General features: G+C 44.2%; 1 protein-coding gene and 1 pseudogene across 1 annotated transcript in view; both read right to left on the minus strand.

Moving 5' to 3' along the window:
* The window catches only part of PRKCA (protein kinase C alpha), a 412,540-nt gene that overhangs the window by 108,932 nt on the left and 288,750 nt on the right, over positions 1–14,858 (minus strand). The window lies entirely within an intron of this gene.
* On the minus strand, positions 2,554–8,261 carry LOC147915058 (uncharacterized; annotated as a pseudogene).

A 14,858-nucleotide genomic window follows, 5' to 3' on the forward strand; every position in this document is an offset into this window, starting at 1 on the left:
TCCCTCCTTCAGGGCATCTCCACTCCACGGGGTGTTGGGAAAACAGGTTCCGAACCAAGACTGACACAGGTGACTCTCAGCCTTACCAAAAAACCTTTGGTCATATTCTCATGGAAACTCCCAGGACACAGAATAGAAATGTTCTGCCTGGATTCAAGTTCTAGCTGCACCTTGTCAAGTCCCTGAAACTCTCTATGCCTCCATTTCCTCATCTATAAAATGGAGATAAGAAGAGTCTCACCCAATAGGAACTGTAAGTATTAAATGAGATTACGCAAGTCAAACCCTTGGCATGCTGCCTGGCACAACATAAGTAATTAGTAACTTCTAACTATTGTTATCATCATCATCATCATCATCAGTATCATCCAGGAAAAAAACAGCCATCGTATGGACATGCACTGAGACTTACTATGTGCCAGACACTCTTATAAAGTGCAGGGACTCTGCACTTATGTTTTCAAGTAAAACATAAGGACCCTGGGCACATGGAACCAACACTCCAGTGGGGATGGACCTTTCCACCTCCAGAGCTGGCATATAAAACTGGGATAGATCTCTCTCGTTCTGGATCACTCTTGGTACCAAACCAAACGTACACTCTCAGGGCCCCCTTGGGAGCAGGGAACAATGGAGTGGCCTTGGGAAACTATTCCTGGGCTCACGGCTGGCATGACTGCTCCAGGCCACAAGACTTTTGGTTCTGGGTCTCACTGAGGGAGCTTCTGTCTACCATATCGACCTTGAGACACCCATCAAACTGGGAGAACCTGGCATCCTACCTCCCAAACTCCTGATCCCAGAGCATCAAAACACTCCAAATAGAAAGAATGACAACACAAGGATAAATGTAGTTTGCAAAAGGAGAAAGGGAGGGGCAGGGGAAGGTATCATTATTCAGTTCTCTCCAGGCACTAGAGGGAATTGCTCCATTTGTATTACTGGCTGCATAATTATTATTCCCACTTCACACCCCCCAGCTGATAAAATGTTTCTTTTCTCAGAGGAACCAGGCTATACCAGAGATGAACACGGCCAGAACTAGAACTCGGTCTGGCTGATCTGTCTCCATGAAGTCATTTGCTTTATATCGAGAGAGGTTAAGCTTGAGTAACTAGGGAGGGGAGCAGAAGGTACCTCCTGTGCATCCCTCATCCGCCCCTTGGGCCTGATTACTTCCCCTTCATCCACGCTTAAAATAGACCAAGGCGAACTGAAAATAACCAAGGAGATTAAAATAAATTAAATCAGGCCTGGCTCCGAGGCAGCTGCTAATAAAATCATAAGTATTCACATCAGTGTAGCAGACAATGACAAAAATGTTTATTAGTTATCTTTTCCCTCCTGAAGTAGCTGAACCCTCAAGAGACAAAGCCCAACAAAACCAACCTTCTTTCTATTACCTCTATACAAGGGATGAGGTGCAGAAACCTCTGAGGCTGGTCACGAGCAGGAATCTGGTTTTGCTAGCTCGCCTGAGGGAGTCCCACTTCTGGTGCCTTTGCTGGGCCTCCCTACCAGGAATGTCCTGGCTGAGCATCATGCATGATGCCTGCTTAGCCAACCCAACACGCAAGGGCATACTACCTTCATACTACCAGAAAAGGGATCAACTGTCCCAACCCTGGGGCTGTTCTCACCACCTGCAGGGTCAACAACTCTCTCACACATTCTTGGTCACCAAAAATGGGCTCAGAGCTGATTCTCTGAAGGATATACTTATCAGCGCTGTTGGGGGTTCAGACTGTCAGTATTTATCTCTGGAACACTACAGTCCTTGGAGAGAGAGACAAAATTAAAACAAGCCATTTTTTTCAGCCTTTCTGTTATAGCATTGTAGTCTTTAATCTGAAAATACAAAGCTGAAGATAAATATTAATTAAACTTATGATGTCAGGGCTAAGAGATTTTCACCTGGCAAAGCCTCTTCTCACCTCAACCACTAAAAAAAAAAAAACCTGGCCGTTCTCATTACCTTCGGGATGTCTCTCTGACGGGGCCCATCTGTCAACACTTTAGACCACCACAAAGTGGCCACAGGCAGCAAACCTATTGTGAGACTAAATTAATTCTGAACAGAAAAGACTGGGGGCTGAGTACCTTGCATGCAAAACTTTTAATCCAGTGAAATGACCAAGCTGCTTATATGCCACTGAGCCAGGATGCTAAGGCAACTGCTGAATTGGAAAAACTGCCCAGCAGAAAGAGAGATTAAACGGGAAGACAGCCAGTGGTGGAGAACCCACAGACAAAGACTAGCCACAGGATGAAGACTCCATTCCCCATGAGGCCTTAAGAAGTGGGCATTTGAGATCTAAGTGCTTTAGGGTGGACAGAACGGAGACGGGACCTGCCATTCCAAGCATTAGCACCACAGTTTACAAACTAAGCAGGAGATACATCATTTTCCTAACCGTGGGAGCGACTGAGGGTGATGATTCATGGATAAAATGTACCTTTTCTTTTCCCTGACTGAATGGAAGCCAGGTAGCCTGGCTTTTCTCGGAAAGAGGCTAAGAATCCAGAGGCACTGTTAGCATGTTGCCAACTAGTTCATTCTCGCAGCTGGAATTCCTCATGAAAGCAAAGCTCGGGGGGTGAGAGGAACAGGGCTGCCAGGGCCAAGTAAGCTGCAGACAAAGCAGCCCGGGGGAGCGTCGTTTCAGGCCAAACAGCTCAAAAGGCAGGCCGGAGGGCTTTGTCCAGTTCCCAGGCCTTAAACGACTCCATCTTTCCTGGGTCACTTGTTCTCTGTCCTGACTATGGCCCCATTCAAAGAACTTTGCTTCCTGTGGGTACCGCCATCACTAAACCTCTTCTACATCAACACCATTTACACTTAAAACCTGGTGGGCTGTTTTAACAGCTTCTAAATAAGAGGGGTAATTAATGTGCCGGGTGGCTGGATTGGACAAATGTCACCGAGTCAAAATTTTTTCTTTATCCTTGGCTGTTTCTGGAAACTGGCCAGGCCAGGAATGTGTTCGTTTGTTCAAAAGGGACTTATGAGTCATACCCAACTTTTGTGCTGAAGCTCAGACACAGCCAATGCGCTTTAGTAATGTCATGGATGTGCAACCATAGTTGAAGGAAAAAGGCACCAAAATAGAAGGCAGGAGCCTGGCCCCAGTCCCTATTCCCAAACCAACTTTCTGCACCACCCTGGCTAATGGCTCATGGTAGCATTGCCAGTACCTATTGTTTTGTCTGCTTAGCACCACCCTCTGTTCCTGTGAAATGTCCTTCCCCCACCTTTATCTGCCCTCTTAAAAGACTCTGCCCTTCAGCCACAGTTGATTGGTCCAGAATGGAGGTGGCACATGACCCAAAGTGAGTTAATGAATCCCTTCCCTGGGACTTTTGGGTTTGTGCCTGACACAGCAGGAGAGAAGCTGTAAAAGGCAAAGTTGTAGAATTTTCTAGGGCCATGTTTCCTGCAATGTGAAGAAAGCCTAACTCGCTATGACAAAGATGAATGACAGCAGTACGTAGAAAGAAGAGGTAAGATTCAGAAAGCTAGTCTCTGCTTCTAGTTGTTTCTATGGTCCCATAGCATTTCCATCCTTGAGTTCTATAAGATAGCCCAGATTTCTTCTGATAATTCTCCTTCCTACACAAGCGGGTGAAGGTTTGGTTTTGTCCCTTATAACCCAAAACATGCCACCTAGTAGTCACATTCCCTCTGTAAGCCTTGGTTTTTACACCTGTAAAATGAAGGTTTGGACCACATCAGTGATTTTCAAACTCTGGTCCACAGACTCTCCTCATGGGTCACAGAGGAGGAGAAGGAAGAAGGTGGGGGCCACATCTTCTCCCCTTTCACAAGAGTAGCTCTGTTAAATAGGAATATCACTCCAAACAAGACATGTGAAGGCATCTGCTGTTCAGACCTGTTTGAAAATCACTATACCAAATGTGTCTCAGGTCTCATCCAGTTGCAGAATTCCTGAAGACTCCAATTCTACTGTCAATTAAGAGGGCGCATGCTGACTGGCACCAATGCTTAGCTCTTTCTGAAATGACTCTCACAGCAACAAAATGCCAGAGCTGAAGGGAACCTCAGAGTTCATATAGTTCAAACACCTTAATTTGAATTTGCAGATGAGGGAAGGGAAACAGAGAGAGGTTAAGTGATGAGGTCAAGGTTCACAGCAAGTTAGAATCTTTAAGGTTAATATTCTCAGCTTAACATGCAACTGTTCCACTCCTCCAGACTCTGCCAATTCTCCAAGTGCCAATTCCACAGTGTGTTCCTGGGGAGTGCTTGGTGGGCATGGTAAAGCAAAAACAAATGAAATCTGGGGTGAGACTTTCCTGGGAGTGGCCGGAGTCCCATGTGGTTGTAGGTATGTCATGAACAAGTCAGGACAGAAAGAGTTACTGTGTCAATAAATTGATGAACTTCTATTCGTCGAACTATATAACTTAAATGTGACTGGAAGAAAATTCTGTTCAGAGAGTAACCATCCCTAATACTCACTGAGCATCAGTTAGTGGTAGAGCTAGGAGTCAGATCCAGTCTCCTGACTCCAAAGCCAAGGCTATAGTTTCCTCTAAAACCAGGTCACTTTTATCATCTTATAAACATAAGCCCCCTGTGCCCTTTCTTCATAGAGTGTTAGTCATTTAATATGTGCTGAGGATTTTTTTTTTCCCAAAAGTATATTGGCATCCTTCAGAAGCTCGAAGTTCTGAGGATCACAAAGAGTCCATGCTCTCTTGGGACCGAAATGGACATCAGGGTCAGCCAGAGTAGCTGGGAATCAGTAAGAAGTAATGAAGCTGCACTGTGCTGTTTATAACATGTAGTGCACACACACTTTCTTTTCTGGTCTTCTCGGCAGATGTTTACTCACAAGAGTTCTCCTGTCGATAGTCACCCAGGCAGCCTATAAAATGAGTGGCAATATATAGCCAGAGAAATATGTCCCCCCTATACCCTGCACCCCCACTCCCAGCAGTGGTTGGCGACAGGCAGAGTGACTTAACAAAGGGAAAGAGAAGTCAATGCGGTATTTTCCAGAACAAGAGTCCTCCTCTCTCCACCTCCCCATTGGGTGTTCAGTGAAGCAGGCATTTCTTTTCATTACATTCCCTGCTTCCAGTGGGTCTAAGCTGGTGAAGCGACACTTCCCTTCACAGAACTTTCCCAAATTCAGCACCCCCACTTCGAAAACTTTTATAGGAAATTTGCTTTGCATCTGTTCTCGCTTCATTATTCTAGGAAAAAATGCTTGCCTTGGTTTTACAAGGGACCCTGACTGTCTTTAATTAACCACAAACCTTGCATTAATTACCAAGGAAAATAGGTGGTAAGGTACAACTACTGTTCTTCTCAGTAAAGAAAGTCCCCCATGGCGGATGCTCTGGGGTGGAGCTTCCCGCAGGTGGCCATTCCCCACTCTATTCAAATGGGGATATTTTAGAACAACCCCAGGAGCTAACCTATCTGATAATTTCTCAGAAAATCTGCATTCTTTCCAAGTGGAAATGCCTAGAAGCTGTGAAGAACATAGTTGATGTTTCTCTGCACCATTTCGATGCCAATAACCAGAGCATGTGTATACAACACATTAACTGGAGATTCCTTTACAAAATATTTGAAATAAAAAGTGTTCAGAGAAGCTTAGTGTTGGAAGGGACCATAGGACAGTATCTACATTGTCTAGCTTTTTGGTGGCCCACTCTCACCCACTCTTGAAGATGAAATGAATCAAGAGAAGAAAAATCTCTATTTATTTGGTGACATTTCCATTGGTGAACCAAATGACTCCCAAACACTTAATGTTCATGTTTTCCAACCTTTTGGTGGGGAACCAAAAGAGACATTAATCTGCTATTTGTTTCCTCTTCCATCCTTATCTCCTTAACATCTCCTCTCCCCACTGATCTCCTCTCCCCCTCTTCCCCTGATCCCCCTCTCTTGTCCCCCCATCAAAGAGTTAAAAGAAAGTTTCCACGGAAGTGATTAAACAGATATTATTTGCAAGCTTCTAAAAGATTCCTCACTTGGCTAATGCATTTACTTTCTAGAAGAAGATCAAGTTCCTTGCAATAATTTCATGGCAATTAATCTTGTGCTTAAATGATAATCCTATAATTAGAAGCAATTAAAATCCTATATAAGAATGACCTGCTCAGTCAATGTCAATGTCCCTATATGCTAACGGGGTAATCTTGAAAGAGGCCCCAGAAATAATTCGTTTCGCTTCTTCCCAGGGATGCAGACATTCAAAGCCCATCTTTGAGAATGCTTCTTCATGGCAGGAGTCACTGAAGTCAAAGCGGGTGGATGACTGAGGCCCCTGTAAAGAATCTAGGGGCTTGAGATCATCTTAAACAGGAGAAAGAGAAGCCATGCCACTTTGAGCTTGGATAGCTGGGTATTCTAAGATAAAAGCAAACATTGCATTAAGGAAATGAGGCTGGTGACCTTTTGCCCCTCACCCTAGTCTTTTGCATCCCATGGACATCCAGTGACTAAGCACCCAGGGTGGAAAGCTATGTTCGAACTGCTGCACAGAGAATCACGCAAGATTAACAATCCATAGGAGGGCACGCTGATAGTTAGTATACATTTGACATTCAGCTCTGCCACAGATAGGTCGGGACAAGGTACCACAGCCAGGATGTAAATAATGACACGTCTCTTTGAGAAGACACAACATCTTTCTTGGCTGATATGTGTTTCTCTAAAGGATCCCAGAAGTCATGTGGCTTTATGAATTAGGCTAAAACAGGATCATTTTAACTTGATCCAGATATAGGGCTAAAATGGGAAGAGTTGCTTGGATTTGGGATGTAGGAATAAAGTGCAAAGTTGAGTAATTTTTTTATGCTGTGCCTACTGGATACTTCCATCATCACCATTTGCTTAACAAACATATATTCAGCACAAATTCAAGGCACTGGGCTAGGTACAGGAGATAAGATACCATCTTTGACCTCAAAAGGCTTACTGTCTGGTAGAGGGAGATCAACACGTAAATAAACATGTTAAAAATGGCTTAAAGGGCATGGGGAGCAAGTGGGCAACTTTAGGCAGGGCATAAAATGTTAGGAGAGGCTTTATAAAGGTAACTATACCTGAAATCTATATAATGTTATAAACCAATGTTACCTCAATAAAAAATGTAAAAAAAAAAAAAAAAAAAAACAGTTGTTCCTGATGGCGCAGGGGACATAGCATAAGCAAAGGTGAGGAGGTGGGAAACAGCCTGCGCCCTGGGGCAGGGGCACGTAGCTCTTCTTTACAAATGGAACAGAGTACCAGGGGGTGAGGGCAGGCAAGGGACTGGCTGCTGAAGGGGCCACACAGACATGCGACACCTGACATTCAGGAATATCCAGTCAAGGAAGAAGACAGAGCAGATAAAGCCATTGAAAACATGCCAGGCATCACCTAGAAGCGTATGCATTTCAACGGGCACCGTGCAAGCGCTCTTCTGGTATGAGCACACTGCATATGTTTTGAGCTTACAGGTAGTTCCTGTTTTCTTTGGCAAAGGATGTGCTTGGATGTTAAGCACCTGTGAACTCAATGCACGTGACTGCTACAGATGGGTTCTTCCAAGACTGTGAGAATGCAAGAGCAAGGACGAGCCTGCAATGGGAAGGAAGCCGGGCAGGTAAGAAAACGCCAGCTACAGCAGGTTGAAAAAGAACATGGGCAGGTCACATGTCTGGCCAACTCAAGCAGAATCAGAACACAGCCTAAAGGGATGCTTCCTTCCTTCCTTCCCCAGTTTAATTCTTGACTTCAAAGCAGGTAAGATTTCAGCCAGATGCCCTGCTGCCATGTTTATTTCCAGCCTTTATCTAAGCCCTGGAAAATGGAGGCTCAGACGGAAATGATGACAGACCCTCACCCACAATGGTGCCAATGGCACTGAGTAATTACAGGTGCCTCGGGGTCATCACAGGGTCGCCTCAGCCATTAATTGGAGGATGGAAACATGAAACTGCAAACACTTGAGCAACGGTGTGGGCCATGTCTCCACTAAAGAGAAAAGGCTGTGAACTAGCACATAATTTTCCCTCGGCCAGAGCCAGGTCTCAGCTGTGTAAGAGAGCGGGTGATGCTTGCGAGCTGGGGGCTGAGCGTCCTCCACTTAGCAGCTGTGTGACCTTGGGCAGGCCACAGGAGCTCTTCCAGCCTGTTTCCTCAGTTACAAATGACGATGATGATGACAGCACTTTTCTCAAAAGGTTATTGTGATGAAATAATACATAGGAAAGCATCCAATCAGGGCCTGGTACATGGGAGGTGGTTAATCAATCTTGGTTTCTCTTCTCGCAGGACTTAGGCACTCCATCAATACCAGAGCTGTTTGCTCTATTGTCCCCCTTTCCACATCTGCTACTTGTGTTTTCACTGGCTGGCTATCCATTAGCATCCCTATCAGGAGCTCCGATGTTGGCCCACCTGGGGGCCTCCTTCCAGCTGAGAGTCATCCCTACAGAGAGCATTTAAGTGCTGCATTGGCTAGAACAAAAAGCTCCAACTTAATACCGCCCAACTTCTTGGAGGTCTGGTTGCTTTGAACAATTTCAAACCAACAGTGAAGATGAAAGAACAGTGCAATGAACACCTATGTATTCTCCACCTAGATTCACTCATTGTTGATGTTTCGCCACGTGCTGTGTGTGCACATATTTGCAGCTTTTTGTTTTGTTTTTTGCTGTACCAATTGGAAGTAAGTTTCAGATGTGGGAGATCAAGATTTGGCCACCCTGAAATCTATCTCTTTACCTTGATTATTTTCTCTGAAGGACATTTGACCTCCCCCAAACTGCCTAAAGGAATTTAACTCTGGGTGTAGGCAGGCTGGCAGGGTCCTTGCTAAGCCCATTCCTAACAAAGTTCTGTTTACCAAATACTTACATGTGTAAAGGTATCTCCCTCTGTGTAGTGGGAAGAGGGGGACATGACCTTATCTGTGAAAACTCTTATCAGGACGGAAGAAGAAGACTTAAATCTACATACTCTTGATTACTATAATTCCTGTCTCTCTGGCCACATTCTCTATAGGTGGCCCTGCAAAACATTGTCTGACAAACATTTACATTTCCCTCTCCATGTAAATTGTCTTCTTCCCCTCTGAAATCCCAAAACACCACCCACCCCCAACATTCTCCTTTGTCTTTAGCTGAAGATAGTATTTAAGAAGAGAATCTCTGCCATTTTGTTGAGAAACTCAGTGTCCCTGGTTTCGCCCATGTATACATGTTATTAAACTTGGTATTATTTTCTCTTAATCTGTCCTGTTAATTATTTGGCCAGCCAGAAGAACCTTAAGGGAAAGGGCAGAGGGAGATTCTCCCTCTTCCCCCACGCAGACATGAGGAAAAATCACCCCTAAAGTATTCCAGCATTCTCCTCCATAATCACATTACCATTATCACCCAGAAAGTTCACACCGATACAAAAACATTATCTAAAATAGAGCCCAGATTTGGATTCCCTCACTGTCCCCCAAATGTCCTTTACAAGTTGTTGTTTTTCAGATCCAGGATTAAATCAAGTGTTAAGATTCCATTTGCTTGTCGTGTCTCTTTGGTTTCCTTTAATTAAGAAAATTTCCCTTGACTGCTTTTGTTTTTCATGACATTGACATTGACATTGTGGGAGATCAGAACTTGCCACCACAAAATGTGTGTCTTTGGCTTGATTATTTTTAAGAAAAGACTAAAAAAAAAAACTATGACCTTTCTCCTAACTGCCCAAAAGAATCTAAGATACAAGGCCCATCCCAGGAAGGAGCTATCGCCATAGATAACTCCAGGTGTGGTAGACAGGAAGGCACCCAGCAAGGCCATGACCCAGCAAACATTTGTTTATCCAACATTTGCTTTTCCATCTCCATGTGAATTGCCTTCCTCTCCTTTGAAGTCCCAAATCACTACCCCCAACATCCTTCTTTGTCTTTAGCTGAAGATGGTATTTAAGGTGGTGGCTTCAGTCATTTTGGCAAGTAACTCAGACTTCCTGGGTTTCTCCCCTGTATACGTGTTATTAAACTTGGTGTGATTTTCTCCTGTTATTCTGTCTCATGTCAATTTAATTCTTAGACCAGCCAGAAGAACCTAGAGAGCAGAGGAATAGTTCTTACCCCTCTACAACATTTTTAAAAAGTCCAGGCCAGTTATCAAGCAGAATGTCCCAATATCTAGATTTGTCTGTTTTTTCCCCCCTCATGATCAGATTCAGGCTACAAAATTTTGGCAAAAATACTTGGTAGGTGATATTGTGTGCTTTCTATTACATCACCTCAGGAGGTAGACCCTTTCCGTTTGTCGCCTTATTGGGGAGGCTGAGTTTGATCACCTGATTAAGGTGGCATATGTCAAATGGATAACATGCTACACAGGAAAACATTTACTCCAAGTAAATGGATACTTGGAGTGGGATATCATCTAGGGATTTAAAGAAAGAGCAATAAGACCCTGAACTTTGTTGAGTAGGTTTGTTCTTGGTAGAGGTATTGGTATACTAATTCTGAAACTCAACTGCATGTACTGTGGGGCAGAGCAAATGAGTCAACATTTGATGTCCTCAGGAACCAGGCATGCCGCTGAGAGAGAAGGGAGAATGGATTAGGGACTAGAGAAAGGTAGGAGAGAACCCTGGGCTAGGACCAGAACTGGAAGCACCTGGGTGAAGTCATTAAAACAAGTCCCTACCTCCGTCTACTGAAAGAGCTTAGAAGCAGTAACACCCCAGGAGCACTGAGCACCCCAGCACCCTGATCTTGGATTCTCATCATTCTTGTTATTTCCCAGTAAGAAAAACCCGGGGTTCCTCTGAGACATTAAGTACAGGTGAGCCTCTCTGTTCAAGAAAGGAAGGAAGTGCTAAAAAACTGAAGGGTCATGTCAAAAGGACACGAAGCCAGTTTGAAGGGGCTCCCACTGGCCATATTTCGAACAATTTGAACATAAAAAAATGACAGCAAAAAAGAACTTGTGGGTCCAAATTGCTACTTTAAAAACTGTAGGGGGAGGTAAGGGAAAGCTTTTCTTTCAGACAAATGCCAGCTAATGAACGTAGAAGGAATCAGGGAATTAGAAAATCAGCATTTTGCAACTTTCAATGTAGTAATTGATTAACACTCATCAATGGATGCTAAAACCATTGGGTAAAAGGTTGCTGGACACCCAGACTCCTTATTGATCATAAACAGAAAAAGGTACCTTTGCCAGTGGAGGGTTCTGATGAAAATACCTTAACCAGGTACTCAAATGTAGCATGACCAATAATGGACAATCTGGATAAACTTGAGGGTAAGCAGGTTCTTGGTGATCCCTCTCTCTATCCCAAACCAAAGGACCAGCTACAACAGCTGCATCATTTCTGTGCTCCTGAGTTGGACTCAAATCCCACAGCCAAGATTTTATTTAATAGAAGTTACCTCCAACTAATACCTTTTCCTTCACGCAGGCAGCTCAGTCCAACTCCTCCTTGCCGGAAGCCCCCAGCTGCTTATTATATTTCAGAAGCCTGTCTCCCACTGGGAAAAGCAACCTTACAGAGCTTCTAGGCAACCAATAGGCTACGTGCTGTGCCCCCTTTCCCACCACTGACAAAGAAAGTCGAGAGTCCCTGTGAACCTCAGGGTGATGTTGAGTTCAGGGCAGGAGGCTGATGCTCTGTCCTTGTTGAAAACATAGCCACCTGGAACTTAAAATCTTCCTGTTTGAAAAATCAGTATTTAACTCAGAGCCTATACAACTTGACCCCTAAGAACTGTGCAATCTATAAACTGTAAATTGTAGCCCTAATGCCTTGAAAATGGAAAAAAATTTTCCTCCAGCTCTCCCCACCTCACACTCAAAATTCCCCAAATCCTGGACTGTGTTGAGCTTCCTGAACACACCATGCCCTTCCATGACTCTGCATCTTTACCTGAGATCCCTCTCCCCACCTGTCCTTTCCCAACCTGTCCTCCTGGCTCCACTATCACTTCCAATGTGAAGCCATCTGCAGCTTCCGCAGGGCAGGGGAGGCACTGTTTCCTGATGTTCAGGAACACAAGGAAAAAATGGAAGTGCGGTGAAAGCTTGCGAGAGCTTGAGATCAAGCTCTCACCACACTTAAAGGCATCTGGGCACTGCCCTAACTTTTTTTCCATGTCTTAATTCCCTCCAAAGATCACACATTCCACAACAAGGACCATGTCTTAATTATCTCAGCATCCCCAGTGCCTGACACATGCTCAATATATGTATAATGAATGGATGAATCAAGGAATGAATGATTATTATACAAAGCTGAGTCTCACTGCCTTGACTCTGTGGCAAATCCACCACTATAAGGTGGAAGAACACAGAGGGAATATTAGTGTTTTAATCACAACAACATGATGGCAAGTCTCTGCAGCTGGGGTGGTGAGACATGAGCACAGAATCGTACACAGCCCTAGGAAGGCAGATAGAGAAAGATTCGGTCCCTATGCTGCAAGGAGCTTCAGACCCTGCTAGGAGCCCTTCCCTCCCCTGTGGAACTCATTTTAGAACTTCAATCTCCATGCCAAATTAGCAACCCAAAGTATTTGAGAAAATTAGACTCTTCTGCAGAATAATCTATTTGTGGGAGAGATGTGTTCCTGAAACAGCTATAAAGCATACGATATTTTTTCCATTTACTTACAACATTAAATTGAAAATTTGTTCCCATCAGGGATTTTTCTTTTTTTTTACCACTTCTCCAAACCAAATTAAAAAGCACACAAGAATGTAGAAAACCTATTAAAATCACATATTGAAAGAAAAAGAATGACTGTTCAGATAACATCAGCACCACTGCCCAAAGGCAGAACACAAAAATACACCACGAAAGCGGAGGACTTTCCCATAAATACTGCACCGATCTAGAAAGGAAACTCGTCTCTGATTTCAAAAGGGTGATTTCTGTCCCAAAGCAGGAGTCCGTGGGGAGTTTCTATTTTGGGAATTATTTTCAATTTGAGCGATTCTGCATAGGTAAAACGGAGACCGGGGCTAGTCTAGCAACTGACATAGCTGTTCAGGGTTTAAGTGCATTTTCCAAGAAATCACTTGCATTTGGACCATAAACTCTCCTCATTATGGTTTATTGTTTAGATCTGCATTCTCATGAAAGCCAGGCTAATTGCCACATCCCATTTAAGCCCTCTACTGGGCTCTCTTCCCTCTGCCTCTCAAATATCTACAGTCCTTCAGTCTCCTTTCTCCATGGGGACTTTCCCTCCCCCCTTATTCTACATCACCCCCCGCGCTCCCCAGTGGTGTACTGTTCAGCGCCCACATAATTGAGCACTTAATTACACATGGACTTGGACTGTTCTTTAAGTCCTTCATGTGTCACTCTTTTCTGCCCTGGGTGTCAGTCCACATGTGGACCTTCTATAACCTCAAAGAACCCGCGGAGTGCTGAATATGGGTTTAGCAAATATTTGTGGGTTTGCTATTTATTCAAAAAGAGACTCTTAATCAGAGAGACTTGGGAGGTTCGCAGCCTACGGGTGTGGGAGTTCGACCTGGGCTCAAGCCCCAACCCCATCTCTTTCTACCTTATAACTTGGAGCAATTTCCTTCCCTTCTCAGCTCATTTGCTCCTCTTGAAAATGAGGATAATAATAGTACTTTGTGGTATTGTGAGGGGTCAATGAAACTGGCTATAAAGCGCTCGGCACAAAGAAAGATCCAGTCCTCTGAACAGTAAGTACTGAATAAATGGTAGCTATTGTTATTTAAACCACTTGTCAAGAAAACTCATGCCTGAACCATTTGGTTGGGAGGAGGGGCAGCGGGTAATGGTAGGAGGGGGTGCCCTCACTGGCAGGTACTGCTCTAAAGGGGCTCTGCTTCGTATTCCTTGCAGTCCTCTCACATTGCAATAAGTCTGATGTCTTTGGCTCTTTAAAACAATTTCTAGGGGCTGGCCCGGTAGTGTAGCGGTTAAGTGTGTGCACTCCGCTGCGGCGGCCCAGGGTTCGCATCCCAGGCGTGCACCGACACACTGCTTGTCAAGCCATGCTGTGGCGGCGTCCCACATAAAGTAGAGGAGGATGGGCACGGATGTTAGCCCAGGGCCAATCTTCCTCGGCAAAAAGAGAAGGACTGGCATCGGATGTTAGCTCAGGGCTGATCTTCCTTACACACACAAAAAATAAAACAATTCTATTGTTAGTCACAATTTCTAGTGACTAACACAGGTACCTATTTTACCAGGTACTATTTAAAAATGTGACTCCTTTGGGGGGACCAGCCAAAGGCCAAACCCCTCCGTGGGGGGCACAGGGGTTAAGTTCAGCGCACTCTTCTTCGGCAGCCCGGGGTTCGTGGTTTTGGATCCCAGGTGGAGACCTACACACTGCTCATCAGGCCATGCTGTGGTGGCGGCCCACATACAAAATGGAGGAAAACTGGCCCTGAAGATGTTAGTTCAGGGCCAATCTTCTGCACCAAAAAAAAAAAAAAAAGACTCCTTTGATACTTAAACCATAGTTATGTAAGAATGTTAATATGGGGGGTGGGTGCTGGGTGAAGGGTGTATGGGAACTCTACTACTTTCACAACCTTTTTGTTGCATTTGGACCATAAGCTCTATTCATTATGGTTTATTGTTTATATTTGTGTTCTCATTAAAACCAGGCTAAGTCTGATTCTGCAAATTTAAAATTACTCTGAATTAAAAGTTTTAGAGAAAAGATTACCTATTAGTTATTTCCTTGAGTTTGGATTTCCATACTTAGGATTGGCTTTCCTTCTCACAAATAACAATTGTAGTTTTAAGATAGATTTGCTATGGACTGAATGTTTGTATCTCCCCCCCAAATTCATATGTTGAAGCCCTATCCCCCAAGGAGATGGCATTT

Source organism: Ceratotherium simum, chromosome 16 (assembly GCF_057802395.1).
Source record: "Ceratotherium simum simum isolate JZ-2026a chromosome 16, ASM5780239v1, whole genome shotgun sequence".
NCBI lineage: Eukaryota > Metazoa > Chordata > Mammalia > Perissodactyla > Rhinocerotidae > Ceratotherium > Ceratotherium simum.